The sequence below is a fragment of the Tachypleus tridentatus genome, chromosome 13, assembly GCF_004210375.1.
Source record: "Tachypleus tridentatus isolate NWPU-2018 chromosome 13, ASM421037v1, whole genome shotgun sequence".
Classification (NCBI taxonomy): domain Eukaryota; kingdom Metazoa; phylum Arthropoda; class Merostomata; order Xiphosura; family Limulidae; genus Tachypleus; species Tachypleus tridentatus.
In genome coordinates this window covers 125,698,953-125,714,869 of record NC_134837.1, presented here as the reverse complement: position 1 = coordinate 125,714,869, position 15,917 = coordinate 125,698,953, and the positions used below count along the sequence as shown (strand labels likewise).

Below are 15,917 nucleotides of genomic sequence, written 5' to 3'. Positions count from 1 at the left end.
TGTTTATGTTTCATTGGTGAAATATGATTTACAATTAACGATTTTCTGAAAGTATAATCAGTATCGATTTTCCGTTTGTGAAGGATTCGTTCTTTTCTTTTGAATGACTCGTTCTGGTGAATCATGAGAATCGAATCCTGTTTGACTCACCAGATTAACAAACTACGTGACAGAAGAAATAGCTTAGATAACACTATGTAACACAAATTTTGTTCCTGGAGAGTATGTGTTATTTCGTAGTTGCTTATGTTGTAAAAGTACAGAAAATGGCCATTATTCTCTTCAAACTTTGCTTTTGTGACCTGGGTGATGAAATTTAGAAATTAACCTATCTTCTATGTAAAAACGGGCAAATTTGCACATTTTTTATTTACATAGGGTATGAATAAAACAACATATGAATCAAAATTTACATGTATTTATACAAAAGTTATGAAAATGAACAAAAATGTCCAGAAGTGAGTAGTTTTTTGAGATTTGTGACTGTAATGTAAATCACTTTCATGTATCAGTCCCCAAAAACAGTCTCCCATCATGTTTTCGTTATACGCTCACGGGTCACAAAAGCAAAGTTTGAAGAGAAATAGGTCTTTTACATTTTGTTTAGGCATAAGCAATTGGGAAATAAAACTTTCTGCCCAGGAACAAGAAAAAGTGAAAATTTATTATTATCGTAATTTATTACTATTGTCATAGTTTATAATTATTATGACTATAATTTATTATTATTATTGTTATCACCATTATTTAGTATTATTATTACCACCATAATTTATTATTATTATTATCACCATTATTTAATATTATTATTACCACAATAATTTATTATTACCATAATTTAATATTATTATCATCATAATTTATTGTTATTGTTATCATAATTTATTATTATTATTATGACCATCATATTTTTACTGCTGCTACTATTATTTCTACAGTGCTACGACAGAAATACACGATGGCCTCACTATTCGTTCGTAAAAGAGTAGCCCAAGAGTTGGAGGTGGATAGTGATGACTAGCTGCCTTCCCTCTAGTCTTACACTGCTAAATTAAGGACGGCTAGTGGAGATACCCCTCGTGTAGTTTTGAGCGAAATTCAAAACAAACCAAACCAATTAAATTGTATATCTAGTCATTATAGGTTCAAATAACCCTTAGTACCCAAGTGCTTTAGACTAGAAGTCTTAGCTTCGTTTCAGTGAATTAAACGAACGAATCTTCTGAATCGACTCATGAAATGAACAGGATTAAACGAATCAGAAATGTCTACCATTATCAAAAAACCGTTTTCTCCAGTGGTTATACCAGTTGACTCAGAGTGTTAGTGGAACAGTAACATGAGATTAATAATAAAACTTCGTCACACAAAGTGTCTTTCGTAAAATAACATTCAAGAAATACTGCTCTTAGTCCTTATAAATAGCAACACTTAATAACTAACTCATTGTTACGATGCTTTTCTGTTCACCGCTGGCCCAACGGTAAGTCTACGGATTCGAACCCACGACTTTTTTGTTTGGCCAGAAGGAAGTTTAAAGTAATCTGTGTAACGAGGTATTCTTTACCTTCTGCAACATTTAAGTTTTAGAGCATTTTGAGTATTATAAAACACAGTTTAGGGAAGGATAAATGAATTATTGGTTCCTGTATTGATCGGAGGCTTTAATAAGTGAAATATTGAGAGATATTTGTTAGTCAACTGCCTTCCAGAGGTTCAAAGGTAAGGCTGCATGAATACGACGCCAAAAAACAGGATTAAATACCTGTGGTAAGCAAAGCACTTATCTGCCGTCCGTTCAGTTAAGTTTCGTTATAAATACTTTGCCTAAACAATCTATCAAGGAACATAGATAGCTCATATTGTGTAGCTTTGACTTTAAATATAAACAACTACAGCATATTGGTAAAAATATATTACCCATGTTTCTTAAAACAAAAACTATTTTAAAAAATAAGACCAGAAAAAGCTTTAAAAATGACTCGTCCTTTTCTCAGCTTTCAGCACCTTTAAGGTCCAGCCTAGATCCTGACTCAGTAACAAGAGCCCACACAATATTTTACCCAAAGTTCCTCAACATTGTAGAATTTCTCGCTGAAGCGTTTGGGATTATATACTTTTAAAAAGTACATTTGTTAATTTCCTGATATGTTTGTGAAGACTCTTGCAGTCGTTTTTGTCTCATAAATATAACAGTCTGTCCAAATAAGGAGTAGCACTGTCAGAAGGGGTGCCATCCTCATTAAGTGGAAACTTACTAAAGAAAATATATGTAAAGCGCGTTGGTAAAACTGGTGCACTTAGCTTTTGCTGCTAATTTACATTTAGGGTGTATACAAATACATTGAAGCAGCCATTAGAGTTCCATTTAGTAGTATCTGTTAAAGCTGCACTTTATTAAGCAGACCGAGTATGTAACTTAAATGCCCGCAAAACGTCCCACGCTTTCTCGCATATCTTGTCCAACACACTTACTGCATATGGCCAATCAGTGCACATCTCGTGCCTTCAATGGGTAGTCACCGTTCAAACAAACCAGAGGGCGGGCCACAAGCGCACGAGGAGCTTTTTAATCGACCTACCGTGGGAAAGCTTGGATCAATAGAAGAACGACGCTGCACGAGAGTAGTCGTGTGTCTAAACAGAGAATTTCCGTTATTTGTGTATTCGACCACCAGCAACCTACAGCCTCTTACTGTTTGGATCGTTGCCACATGATGAAGAGGAACCTAAGTGACATGGATTCCGACTGTGACGATGTCTTTGCTAGCGGTGACAATAAAGAGTAGGTGTCTTTTTTTTTTTTCGTTCGTTATCTTGGACATTTCTAGCACATGCAACAGACACGTGTTAAATAAGGAAACGGAAATCTGATTGATTATTTGGAATTAACACAAAGCTACACTACTGGCTATCTGTGCTTTGCCTACCATGGGTATCGAAACCCGGTTTCTAGCTGTGAGAGTCCGCAGACATTCCGCTGTGCCACTGTGGGGCGAGACTGGAAATGAACTGGTTATATTTGAAAATGGATACGTAGGCCAGTATTTTAGAATCTATTTTGTGAATTTCACAGGGTGCTGACGGATTGAAAGACAACAGATTAGTATTACTAATATTAATTGTGATGTAATTCATAGTAAGTGGTAACACATTTAAATCTTATCTGTATAGGTGTCCAAGTCAAGGTGAGGATGGGCACTACATGATTAATCGCAAGAGAAGAAGAGGGGTGAGTGGAGTTTGTTTAAACCGTAACTAGCAAGAATATCTAAGAAAAACATAAGTATGTAATATCCTTATTAAATTTACTGTTTGTCTTTACCGTTCCTTGTTGAAAGTTAATACATTCAAATGTATTAGGGCTATATCACTTTGTACTAGTATCTTAACAGGACATAACGTGCTAATGACCAACAAACAGTAAAAAACACGTTTTATGGTTGAATTTCGCGCAAATCTACTCGAAAAGCTATCTATGGCGCTAGCTGTCCCTAATTTTGTTGTGATAGAGTGTAGGGAAAGAAAGCCAGTCAACACCAGTCACCGCCAACTCCTGGAGTACACTTTACCAACTAAGTTGAATGGGTAGTTACTTCATAACATTCTTTTGGATGAAAAGGCGAGAATACTGAGCGACGGGTTGTGATCCCGTATATTTCTTACCTGAGCCTTCTTATCACCAACTAAAGCCATACTTACTGAGAAATGTACCAAGTTGTTCGTTTTTCGCTTTCGTTTAAACTTCCTCTCTCTGGTGGTTTTACGTTGGTTTTTTCAGTACGTTTATCGTTTCATAAATGTTTGTTCTTGTTCCGAAACTGACTCTCGTCTATCTTGTTCTGCAACGTGTTATTTGATTATTAAAACAGAATTCTGCAAATTTACTTCCATTGAGCTTGTGCGCTACGACGTTATTGCTAGAACAATGATTTCATCTGGATTATATGACATTATCCTTAAGGAATTTCTGCCAATATTTGATGTTTTCTCTCTCTACGTAATTTTAAGTACGTATTGTACATTTTGGTGTTAATGCAAGCTGAAAGTAATCGTTAGTGCATATTTTTCAGTCGCGGGTCGCAGTTTCGCGCTAAACCTGAAGTTCAAGGCGGGCTTTACACATAATTTTAATACGATTAACGAGAAGCCTAAATAACATACCACAATAAAGGCTTACTTAACAAGCAGAATCCTCCTTTCATATTTGGCGTATTTTTAATGTTGTCTTACATTACATAAACCTGGATATTTTGATGGATTGCTCCAGGAACTGAGTTCCAGTTTTTATTTTCTTACTTTTTTAGGTTATTGAAAAACGAAGACGTGACAGAATCAACAACTGTTTATCTGAACTGCGGCGTCTCGTGCCTGCTGCGTTTGAAAAACAGGTAATTCGAAGCATATCATCGACTGGAATTAAAAGTACCCGAATGTGTGTGTGTTCGTTTACGTTAGGCTGAAATTAGGTCATTCGATGCAAATATCGACTTTTCTCGTCACGTTTGTTTATTTTGCAACTGGTTTATTTCGCATTTAAACTTATTAAATCGGTCTAGGTTTTTGTTTTTAGAACTTTGTTTATAAATAAGTTATTTGTTTCGAATATTGCATGGTTGCAGTTTAAATTTTGTAATGGGTTATAAATATGAAAACATATTTTGATATTTCGTTTATTTATCTTTTGTTACAACCACATACATATATGTCGGATTTATGATTAAAGGCCTTGAAACTTAGGCCTTTGTAAATTAAACATTCGATTAAAAGTTTTTTAACTACATTAACTCATCATTTCTGCAATGTCTTTTGTTATGAACCCCTGATTTATTTTCAAATACCCCTTTTCGAAATATTGTTCACCAAAAATATCATTTACAACCAATCGTGAGCTTTCATCCCCCCCCAAAAAAATACTTACAACCAATCGTGAGCTTTCATCCCCCCCCAAAAATACTTACAACCAATCGTGAGCTTTCATCCCCAAATATATTTACAACCAATCGTGAGCTTCTAGCAAGAATAATTATTTCCAACTGTTTCTCAGATTTCAATAGGTAGAAGATAGTCATTCTTTGGTTTCTAATGAAAAAACATCCATTCACTTTTTATCTCCTTATCAGGACTTTCCGATTATTTGAGTTGGAATTATGATTATTAGTAGAAAATAGTGTTTCTAAAACGCATTCTTTAGTTACAAGTCACGTGGGGGCTAGGAGGAGGGGTGTTCCATAGAAGTGGGCCTAAAGCAGAGAACAACTCCATTTGTGATCCGCTGGGACTACATCTTATGACCCATCGTACATTTTTTACGAATTTAGCGCTGGAATTTAATGTTCCTTTTATCGGACATAAAGATAGCTTTCTAAATTCTATCGTGCTGTTATAAATCCAACAAAATGTACTCAAGTAGACGTAAAACTAAGATTAACAGAAGAAAGATACAAGGACTAGTTGAGTAATAATACTTTGTATTTACACGTTGTATAATAAGGACTAGTCGAGTGATAATACTTTGTATTTACACGTTGTATAATAAGGACTAGTCGAGTGATAATACTTTGTACTTACACGTTGTATATGTAGGGATCAGCGAAACTTGAAAAGGCAGAAATTTTACAGATGACTGTGGAACACCTTAAACTGCTGCATGCTAAAGGTGAGTGGATGTAAGTAAGTCAATGTTTGGTGTTGTTCACTTCTTAAATACACAGATTGTACATATATTTCGAAAACGGCTGATTTGATTATTTGATTTACGAGAGTTCACGATACGCTAATAACAACTGTATTTTGAAACATTCTATATTTAACTGATCATGTTATAAAATGTTCCCCCTGTCCTGATTTCTACACTTACTTCTTGTTTGGATGTTCAGGTTATTCAATATTGAGGGTATTTGGAGATTATAAATATTGTAATTATCAAGTTTATTAAATCCAATTTCTCTACATATAAGTACGAATAATGTATGAAATCTGATGGTAAAAATGTTACTCCTTTTAATAAAACATAAGTGCTTAGCTTAGTTACATAGGGTACCAAGTTACATAAAAAATTACTTTAGAACTAATCTCTGAATACATATACTCAACACTTCTGTCACTTTTGAAAAGGTAATAATTTTATTAATCTGTCAGTGTGTATGTGTGAAGATAAAGCAGTTATATTATGTTTTTTTTATTCCACAATGTTATGGTAAAAAAAACAGAGTACTTTTCCCAGAGTAATATTATGTTGAATAAGATGTCGAACGTTTGAAATTAAAAAGTAAATTCTCGGACGAACTGCAGGTTTCAGGGAACTCTGTCCATCCTTGTCCCTTCTACGTTAATTGCATTCATTTAATTGCACGTTAAATTCTATCAGATAAAAAATGAAAATAACGGAATCCAGTTTTATGAAAAAAAACAACACGTTACTTTAGTGTTGGCCGCTTACCGGCTGCCACAGCGTGAGTTGGTCTGGTAAGCTGTAAAACTGTGGCCTCTTCCCGTAGCCGGGAGGCGCGGGGGGCACCTATCGTTAGCTTAATTGTTAACAGGCGCGAGAGATAATGGCAGGCTGTCATTCAGCGGGTGCGGACCGTTACGCATGACAGCCTCAAGAGCCCTGTAGTTCCCACGGTGTTACGCCTCCCTCGCGCGATTTGAATTGGCCACATTAAAATTACTGCAAAAAATACTTATTATTATCTTTTCATGAGAAGAAAAGGCCAAAATAAGTCCTGACACAAGCTTTCTATAAACTGTCAAGTATTTTTCTATCTCCTGAGAGAAGCAAGAAGTTTAAGTGTTTTCGAAACGAGCGGCTTTCACCGAAACCTGAAGATACACACAGTCGTCCGGAATAATGCGAGAAGTAGATTGCAACAGACGAGTTTTTGTGGAACAGGTACGTGTAGGCGCGTGTACCTCGTATGCGTGGGAACGCAGTTACCAGCCCGACTGAGTGTCTTTTTATACAAACAGTGCACGGATATCTACTGTTGTGAGGGTACAAGCTAAATCCTCCGAAGTAATTAAACACACCCACACATACACATGCTAGTTTACACTGCCGTAAAACTTCGGGGCATCACCTTTCCTTCTGCTGTGTCACCTATCAATATTCGAACCATATGTATAAGACGCTATTAACTGCTGCGCTGAACTAACATTACCTGACGTTTGAAGTAATCTTAGCTGATGTGTCGTCAATAACCACGAGGTTTAGCCTTTCTTTTTTAGCTACCTGTAATCTAATGAAACGTGCACGTGATGAATGCACGAATGACCCAGCTATCACGTTACTTCACGAACTCTTACATCCAGTGTACGTGCGTATCTGACGAAATGTATTTATCACGAAACTAGCGTATAAAGTTCGAAGGGTGAAATGAAAGAACGAAGGAGGGTGGAGGAAGATCTCTGGTCTTTCTCTCTGTGCAGCGAAATAAATTGTGATGATGTAAAAATTCAAAATATTTTGTGTTCTATTGAACCCTAACCTGTGGTTAACTAATAGTTTGCAAGACCGCTGGTGTTGATTTAAATGAATAGTCTTTACTTAAGTTCAAACCTTCGTCTGAAATACATCGCTCATCTTAAGTTGCGTTGAGTAAGATGAATCGAATTAAGTGAAAGGCTGTTGAAAAAAAAAATGAGATTCCAATGCACAATGAGAAATGTTCCATTCATTACACGCTTAAATAGGATATTTAACAAATAATAATATACACAGACTTCAGTACTGTCTGAAGGGAATATTTTGTTAGTATTGTTTGTTTGTTTTTGAATTTCGCGCAAAGCTACTCGAGGGTTATATGCACTAGCCGTCCCTAATTTAGTGTAAGAAGACAACTAGTCATCACCACCCACCGCCAACTCTTTGACTACTCTTTTACCAACGAATAGTGGGATTGACCATCTCATTATAACGCCCCCACAGCTGAAAGAGCGAGCATGTTTGGTGCGAAGGGAATTCGAACCCGCGACCCTCAGATTACGAGTCGAACGCCTTAACCATGTGGCCATACCGGGCCGATTTTGTTAGTATACCCTGACCTCGGTACTGTTTGAAAGGAATATTTAGTTAGCATACACTGAGTTCGGTATTGTCTGGTTGTAAGTATATAAATATAGTCGTCCATTGATTTTTACTTTAGAACTTTGACACTCGTATTTCAACATTTACACCCAAGTAAGTGTATAATTAACTTCTCAAGAGTGTAATCAATCAAATCACCGAAAGAAGCTAAAGAACCAGTTTTGCACCAACATTTGATCAGTGACGTATCCGGAAAACAAATTGGAGATGGAGTTGTTCAGCAAATAATTTAATGATTTGTGTTGTAAAGAAATTAAGAAACATCTTTCTCTCCGATTTCTTTTTCGGGGTTGGGTAGTTAAAGTCACGTCGTCCCTTAGAGGTTACATCTATATAAACTGTATGCTTCTATTTCAGTCCCAGCAGTAGCAGGTGTGCTAAGGGTCATCCACTTATTTACAGGAGGCAGATTTTGACAAGAGTAACCGGAATCGATTAGCACATATTAATTACTATTACGCCTCTCTGTACGTTAATTAATAAACCTCGTGACAGCACACTATTATTTTAAAGTACTGTTAATTGTAAACTGCCTTCTCTTCCATTTTTGTAGGTGGTCGTCGTTGAGCAGAGAATCAACATCGTGTGTGTTGTCTCTCTGTGTGTCTGTTTGGTTTTTGAACTTCGCGCAAAACTGCACGAGGGATATCTGCGCTAGCCGTCCCTAGTTTAGCAGTGTAAGACTAGAGGGAAGGCAATTAGCTAGTCATCACCACCCACCGCCAACTCTGGGGCTACTCTTTTACCAACAAATGGGGATTGACCGTAACATTATAACGCCCCCATGACTGAGAGGGCGAGCATGTTTGGCGTGACGGGAATTCGAACCAGCGACTCTCAGATAACGAGTCGAGTGCCATAACCACCTAGCCATGCCGGACCCTATAGTGTAAAGAGAGACCTGTGTCGAGTGCAAATGAAAAACAAAAACATTAAAATCACAGCAGTAGTTTGTAAACAAACGAAAAAACATACATAGATATATATTTGTGTGATGTAAGGATTTATAATGCTATGATGTACGTTTCTGATTATTGGACCATTGTTTTCGGTTGGGTTTGAATTTCGCGCAAAGTTAAACGAGGGCTATCTGCGTTAGCCGACCTTGCTTTAGCACTGAAAGACATGAGGGAAGACAGCTAGTTATCACCACCCACCATCAACACTTGAGCTACTCTTTTATTTACGAATAGTGTGATTGACCGTAACATTATAATGGTTATATTTCCTTCCGCTGCATATTAAGCAACAGTACTATAGGTCAAGTGAGTCTGCTCATAAAAACTAATTTGTGTAATTAATGTGTTAATTGATTCCGGTTACTCTTGCCAAAATCTGCAGCAGACGAAAAGATAACCAATACACGCTTGATCTGTAATAGAGTTTATTTAATATTATAAAATATTTTAAAACAGTTTTTAAAGCGTTTATCGAATTGTTCATATGAATATTTCTACACTTCCGAGGATTTGACTCCAAAGCTTATTTTATTCTTCTATTTTTGTTTCAGGGGTTGATCCGTTTTCTCTGGAACCCCACAAACTGTTTATGGATTACCACAGCATCGGATTTCGAGAATGTGCCTCCGAAGTAGCGCGCTACCTGGTGGCGATAGAAGGTTTAGATCTTCAAGACCCCTTGCGGCTGCGTCTTATGAGTCACCTTCAATGTTACTCTGCTCAGAGGGATTTGGTCATAAAATCTGCAACTGTCCACAGTCCGTGGAATACTTCGTCATCATCTCTAGCGACCCTTCCCCAACGCCTCAGTATCTTTCTCAACCAGTAGCGCCACCTGTTGTTCCAAATTCCTCTTCCATAAACTTAGAAGCGACACCTATAGCTCCCTATTCACCTAGTGAATTAAGAGTTCCTCACCAATCTCTTTCAGCTGACAATATTTCATCCTCGTGTCTCCTTCCACCACATCTGGAACACCAAGTACCTAGAGCGCTATCCAACTCGGTGACTTCCATATCGTCCTCCACAATGCAGCCTTCCATAAACTCTAGCAGCTCTCCAACGAATTCCTCTCATCTTCATATGGCGACCACTCAATACCCCACGACACAGGTATTTTCAACCAATGGTTATGGGTGGTCAAGTGGATCGCCACAGCCATCATCTTCCACGAAACCTTACAGACCATGGGGAGCTGAGTTAGCTTACTAGCCAATGGTTAAAACTGGTCACTTTAAAGGTTATACAAATGAGTCGACGTGATCTCGAAATTTCATGGGAAGAGAGTTGTTGGTACATTCAGATAAGATTTAGAGTGCGACCTCGCGTCTGGAAGGTAATCACAGACATTCCTCTAACAGTTTGTAACAAGACAGGTTCTGTGTGACTTGAAATCTGTCGACACGTAGACTGGTCTTTAGTTAGAATGATTGTTTTGATTTTGTTCTTCTCCTACAGATCTCATAGATATATTAATGCACTATTTTCTTCTTTTTTATGTATATAAACATTATATGTATTTTTCCAACATCAAAACTATTAATTTTAACAACATATATCGAGAAATTATTTATTTTGATTGAAATATCGCTTCTCATCGTGTTAAAAAGTGAATGTATTTGATAATAAAGGAAATCTAGTCTATTTAGATATATGCTTGAAATGCTCTTATTTTTAACGGCTCTCGAGAAAGAAAAAAGAAGCAAAATGCCAGTTTATTAATTCAGTCTGGACACTCGATGGTTCAAATCCCCATCCCATCCAACATTCTTGTCCTTTCAGCCGTGGGGGCGTTATAATGTGACAGTCGATCTCACTCTTCGTTGCTAAAAGAATAGATCTAGAGTTGGCGGTGGGTGTTATACGTTTTCACTGTTTAAATTAAAGACGGCTAGCGCAGATATCTGTAGTGAGCTTTGCGTTAAATTAAAAACAAACAATTTATTAATTTTCGAAAAAAAAAGTGTATATTTATTTTGAAATCAAATGGAACTTGCCGCAATCGTCTTTATTTTGGGGGCAGGCGTATCCTACTAGTAGCGTGCCCGGCTATGGATCAGAAGTTTCAAGTCACGATATGCTACTGAAAACATTGCGTCTATCAGGTTTATGTAGAGGAGGTTGGGCTTATTATATAATCATGAGAATGAAATTCCTGTTATTTGATTGAAAGTAGTCGTTTAAATGGACGATGCTATTTAATGTTCGTCTTCCCTCTGGTCAAGAGTTTTTAATTAGGACTGTCTGTGCATCATTCTTAAAGTCTCCGATCTGTGTGTTTAGTTCACGTGTCGCAACTTACAAACAACTTCAATTTAATCGCTTGTTTCAGAACCAAGTTGCAAAGTAGGCGGCGTGAGCTTTCTGTCCAATACTGGGTATCGAACGTCAGATTTTAGCATTATAAGTCCATAAACTTTTCGCTTACCCACCAGTTTTGAAAGGAAGTGCCCAAGTGCTAAACCTTGTAAACATTTAAATAGTCAAATATACGTCTTTACGTGGCTTGCACATAATCATTCTATACAGAATTGCTTTAGCTAAAGTACATCTTCCGCCACTGATTGGCTTAGCTAAGATTAAAATGGCTTAATAATGTAAAAAGAAATTTGATTGGTTTCCACAAAAGTGTTTGTGATTCAGTTATAAATATTCATTTGTAATACTTTTTGTAATAGCATTTATTTTTATTATTTTTTCGTTTGTTTTAGGGCAAAGCCACATTGAGATATCTGTTGTATCCGCCATGGGGAACCGAACCCTGGATTATAACGTTCCACTGAAAAACTTATTTCATTACTGAAACTGAAACCTCCCACCCTATACCCCAGTTAAACCGGTGAGGTTTAGATTAAAGACTTGGTTTGACGTGATATCCAAAGGATCCTAATAATAATATCCTGCTGCTAAACATGCCACAAAGTTTGGACCTGCTTTGACGTGACATCTAGCGAAACCATGTATTAATGTTTTGTTGCTAACAACGTTACAATATTCAGATCTGAATCTGATTTAATGTAACATCCAGAGAACCCTTATAATTATGGTTTAACGCGTATCTTCCAGATAGCTTATACTGTTGTTTCCTTCTTAATCATATGAAAGATTAGATCTGATGTACTTACTGGTAGTTATAATTTCGTAAGTTGGAGTTAACAGAAGAGTTAATACAAATTAACATTAAAGGTTTTATCTCTTTTTTCTCTTTTTTTTTCTTCTGAAAAACTGGAAGTTACACATTAACTATAACTTCCTACCTGTTACAAACGTCCTAATCCACTAAAATGAAAATCCACTGAAGCCAAGCGGTGATTGTTTCTTTTTTTTTGTGTACACCTTAATCATGTGTTTGTTTGTTCGAATTTTGCACAAACATACATAAGGGCTATCGACACCAGCCATCCCTAATTTAGTAGTGTAAGACTAGAGGGTAGGCAGCTAGTCATCACCACCCACGACCAGCTCTTGGGCTACTATTTTACACTAAAGAATAGTGGGTTTGACTGTCACATAATAATGCTCCCAAGGCTTAAGGGGTGATCATGCTTGGTGTAATAAGGATTCGAACCCTAACCACCTGGCCATGCCGCGCCCCCTCGATCACGTGGTCAGTATTACTTGTACTAGCGCTCAAATTACCGACTTCGTTTTTATGGCGCCACTATACGCAGTTTGTATCACAGTGAGTAGCTTTGTGCGCTTGTTACTTACAATAACAAAATAATAATTAATTGTACAAGATGTTACAATAAATACATAAATATGTTCAAGCAATCTTCACCCTAATTCCCGTTTCTTGTGATATGAATAACTTTGATGATAAATTACAATTAATTCACTAACTTTATTTGCGTACTGAAGTTGGTTTTAGACAACCTTTATAATTAGCAGTTTTATTATTACTCCGACAAAGAAGTAAATCCAACACAATTGTTTGACAATCGGTAATGGTTTTGTAATATTACAGAAATCAGCACAAGTCCACAGTCGATCAGGTGCCTTCAAATGCGGGTGTATGAGCCACTTAAGATTTATTATGGGAGAACTAAACAAATATACAAAAAGCTAGCACATTTCAAGACAGCTTGTGAAATGCTACTAACGCGTTACGTTCGTCAACGTAAGCTGTAGGTCACCCCCTAGAGTCAGTAATACAAATTCAGATCTACTGAGTAACAGCCTTTCGACAAGCATAATAATGTTTGTCGTCTTAATATGTAGGTAAGGAATTAGAGGTAGGCACAGACTCATACGCTTAACAGACATTCAGCTACGCGGTGCACTTCGATTGGTAGGAAACATGAAAACGAAGGAGGGCAGGCACGCGGATCGATGGTGTGACAGCGTGCGGCGCGTGTTTCCCACGGCCGAATGCTATTCACGATTCCTCCCCCATATATGCCACCCCATCCACCTTTGTCCGCTTGCTCGCTCACGAAATGCCCCCTGTGCAACAAAAGTCTACACCTGGATTATTCTAGATTTTTTTTTTTATCAAAGCACGTGGCTCCCACAATTCAGTTTATACAGTTAGGGTATTCTGGGCATAATCATTAGAGACGAAGAAAGCTACTATTGCTCTTTTGTTAAACAAAAATAGATAAAATAGCGGTCGTTTACAAAGGAATTTTTAAGCCTACAGTGTTAAAAGATTTTTTCACTTGTAGCTATAAAGGTACGTCATTTCATTCCCTACATGACCATAGACTCACATGGTTATCATGTTCTATTGTGGTAAAAATCTTTCTAACATTTAGTCCTGATATAGAAGGTATGCCACTCTACTCTCTACATAACGTCATATGTGAGATTTTATTATATGGAGCGGGTTATTCACAGTAAGTGTCTGTGACTTGTTGGCGATAAATTTCAACAATAAATAAACAGCATATAGTCCATTTGTTTTAAAATAATAAATTGAAACAAGTCGTATGCTCTGCTCACCACGGATATCGAGACCCTGATTCTAGCGTTGTAAGTCCGCAGACATGCCGCTGTGTGGTTGGATATGATGTACAAGGGATTTATTATGACTGACAAGTGAACACAATGTGACACTCGACAAATGGTTTGCATTAAGAATCTTGAGCGACATGCCTATGAAATGACGTAAGAAATAATATATATATAAATATATGTATGTATGTATACATTCTTTGAAAGATTGTTTAGGCAGAGTATTTATGATGGAACTTTGTAGAATGGACAGCAACTGCCTGTTGTGGAGACACAAGTGTAGAGGATAACGTTTCGAAAGTCTTCCTCTTTCACTGGCCTGAAGACGAAAGGCGGAAGACTTTCGAAATGTCGTCCTCTACACTTGTGTCTCCACAACAGGCAGTTGCCGTTCTTTCTACAAAGTGTTATATGTATACATTATTGTTATAGTGTTCAACGCATTACAGAATCAGTCATAAAAGTGTATGCGTGTGTATGTATATATGTAGTTCCTCTTAACTGAGGAATTACAAAATCACTCATATATCAATCCAAGTCTTAAGTACTTGTTCTAAGGTCGTGGTGACCTGATATCAATCGTTTCAAGGTTTTTGTAACGTGTATACGAACATCAATCTGAATATTAATTAGTGATTAATACATTTTTATTAATAACACGACGTGTTGAAATCCGACTTCAATTTATTGTTCATTTCCTATGCTACTCTGCTGCCATTTTCAGGGAAGTTTGAAAAATGGAGAATGGCTACTTATGTGATGGTAATGGTTCCACTTGTCTGTCAGGTCATTGTTGACCACAACAAGAATATATAAAGCAGTTGCTTGTGGTTTGCGTGTGTAACGATTTGTAAAACAGTATGTATATACACAGTTACGACAAAAAGTGTTTGTACCCCTGCGTCGTGAGTAGTTTTTTCCTCATAACTTAAAAAGTATCACGATTAGGATAATGAAAGTATAGTGTATTATAAATATTATACTAACACACACCTAAGTACAATTTTATGTAAATTGAACGACAAATAAACTGTTTATAAACAAATAACCAAACATAGGAGGGGCAGAAAGTGTTCGTGCGTCTACTTTATTGGTCAGTTGTGCAGCCTTTCAGGTGAATTACTTGGCGCAATCTCTCCTTATAGCCCTCCATGATCGTTTGACAGTACTCGACTGGTATTTTCTTCCATTCTTCTTCACAGAAGGCCTTCAACTCTTGCAAGTTTTTCGGATGACGCTGATGAATCCTGGTGTTCAACTCATGCCAAACGTTTTCAATTGGGTTGAGATCGGGTGACTGCGATAGCCACTCCAGAAGAGCGTAACATGTTCGTAACTGTAGAGGTGCTTACTTCAACCCCAAAAAAATAACTTGATATTATCGTTCGTCAAACTTATAAACTAAATAAAGATATTCAAGATTTCAATTATTTTATGTTTAAAAATTAGAAGTTACACTTTGAATCAATTTCAGCCCCTCTATTGTAAAACAAACTAATGTGATCAAATAATTTGTTTTCCCTCTTCTGTCGTATACTTATATTCAGGGCTTTCAGTTCAAAGGTGAAAGTAAAAAACAAACAAAAAAAACAACGACAAAGAACGTGCATTTCACGTGCATTAATTAAAATTCTTTTTAACTCTCAAGTACGTATATGTACATGATTAGAACAGTTGATTTTTAGGTCCTCTAGTGGCCAGCACTATTTACCTCGCTTCATCTCTTATCTCGGAATTTGAAATTGAAAATGAAGCTACCACTTATTCTGAGTCCTATATCCTCTGTCATGAAAACATATTTCTAACATAATCATAAATTAGTGTCTCTTATTTAACTTAAATTAAAATGATAGGTTAGTTTGTGATTTGAATTTCGCGCAAAGCTAAACGAGGGCTATCTGCGCTAGTCGTCC

At 36.8% G+C, this 15,917-nt stretch overlaps 1 pseudogene across 1 annotated transcript; it reads left to right on the top strand.

Moving 5' to 3' along the window:
- Nucleotides 1–2,529: 2,529 nt before the first annotated feature.
- LOC143239084 (hairy/enhancer-of-split related with YRPW motif protein 1-like) lies at nt 2,530–10,690 on the top strand (annotated as a pseudogene). The gene is made up of 5 exons (XR_013021018.1): nt 2,530–2,785; nt 3,175–3,232; nt 4,308–4,391; nt 5,587–5,659; nt 9,600–10,690. The product of XR_013021018.1 is annotated as a hairy/enhancer-of-split related with YRPW motif protein 1-like (transcript).
- The last annotated feature ends 5,227 nt before the right edge of the window (nt 10,691–15,917 follow it).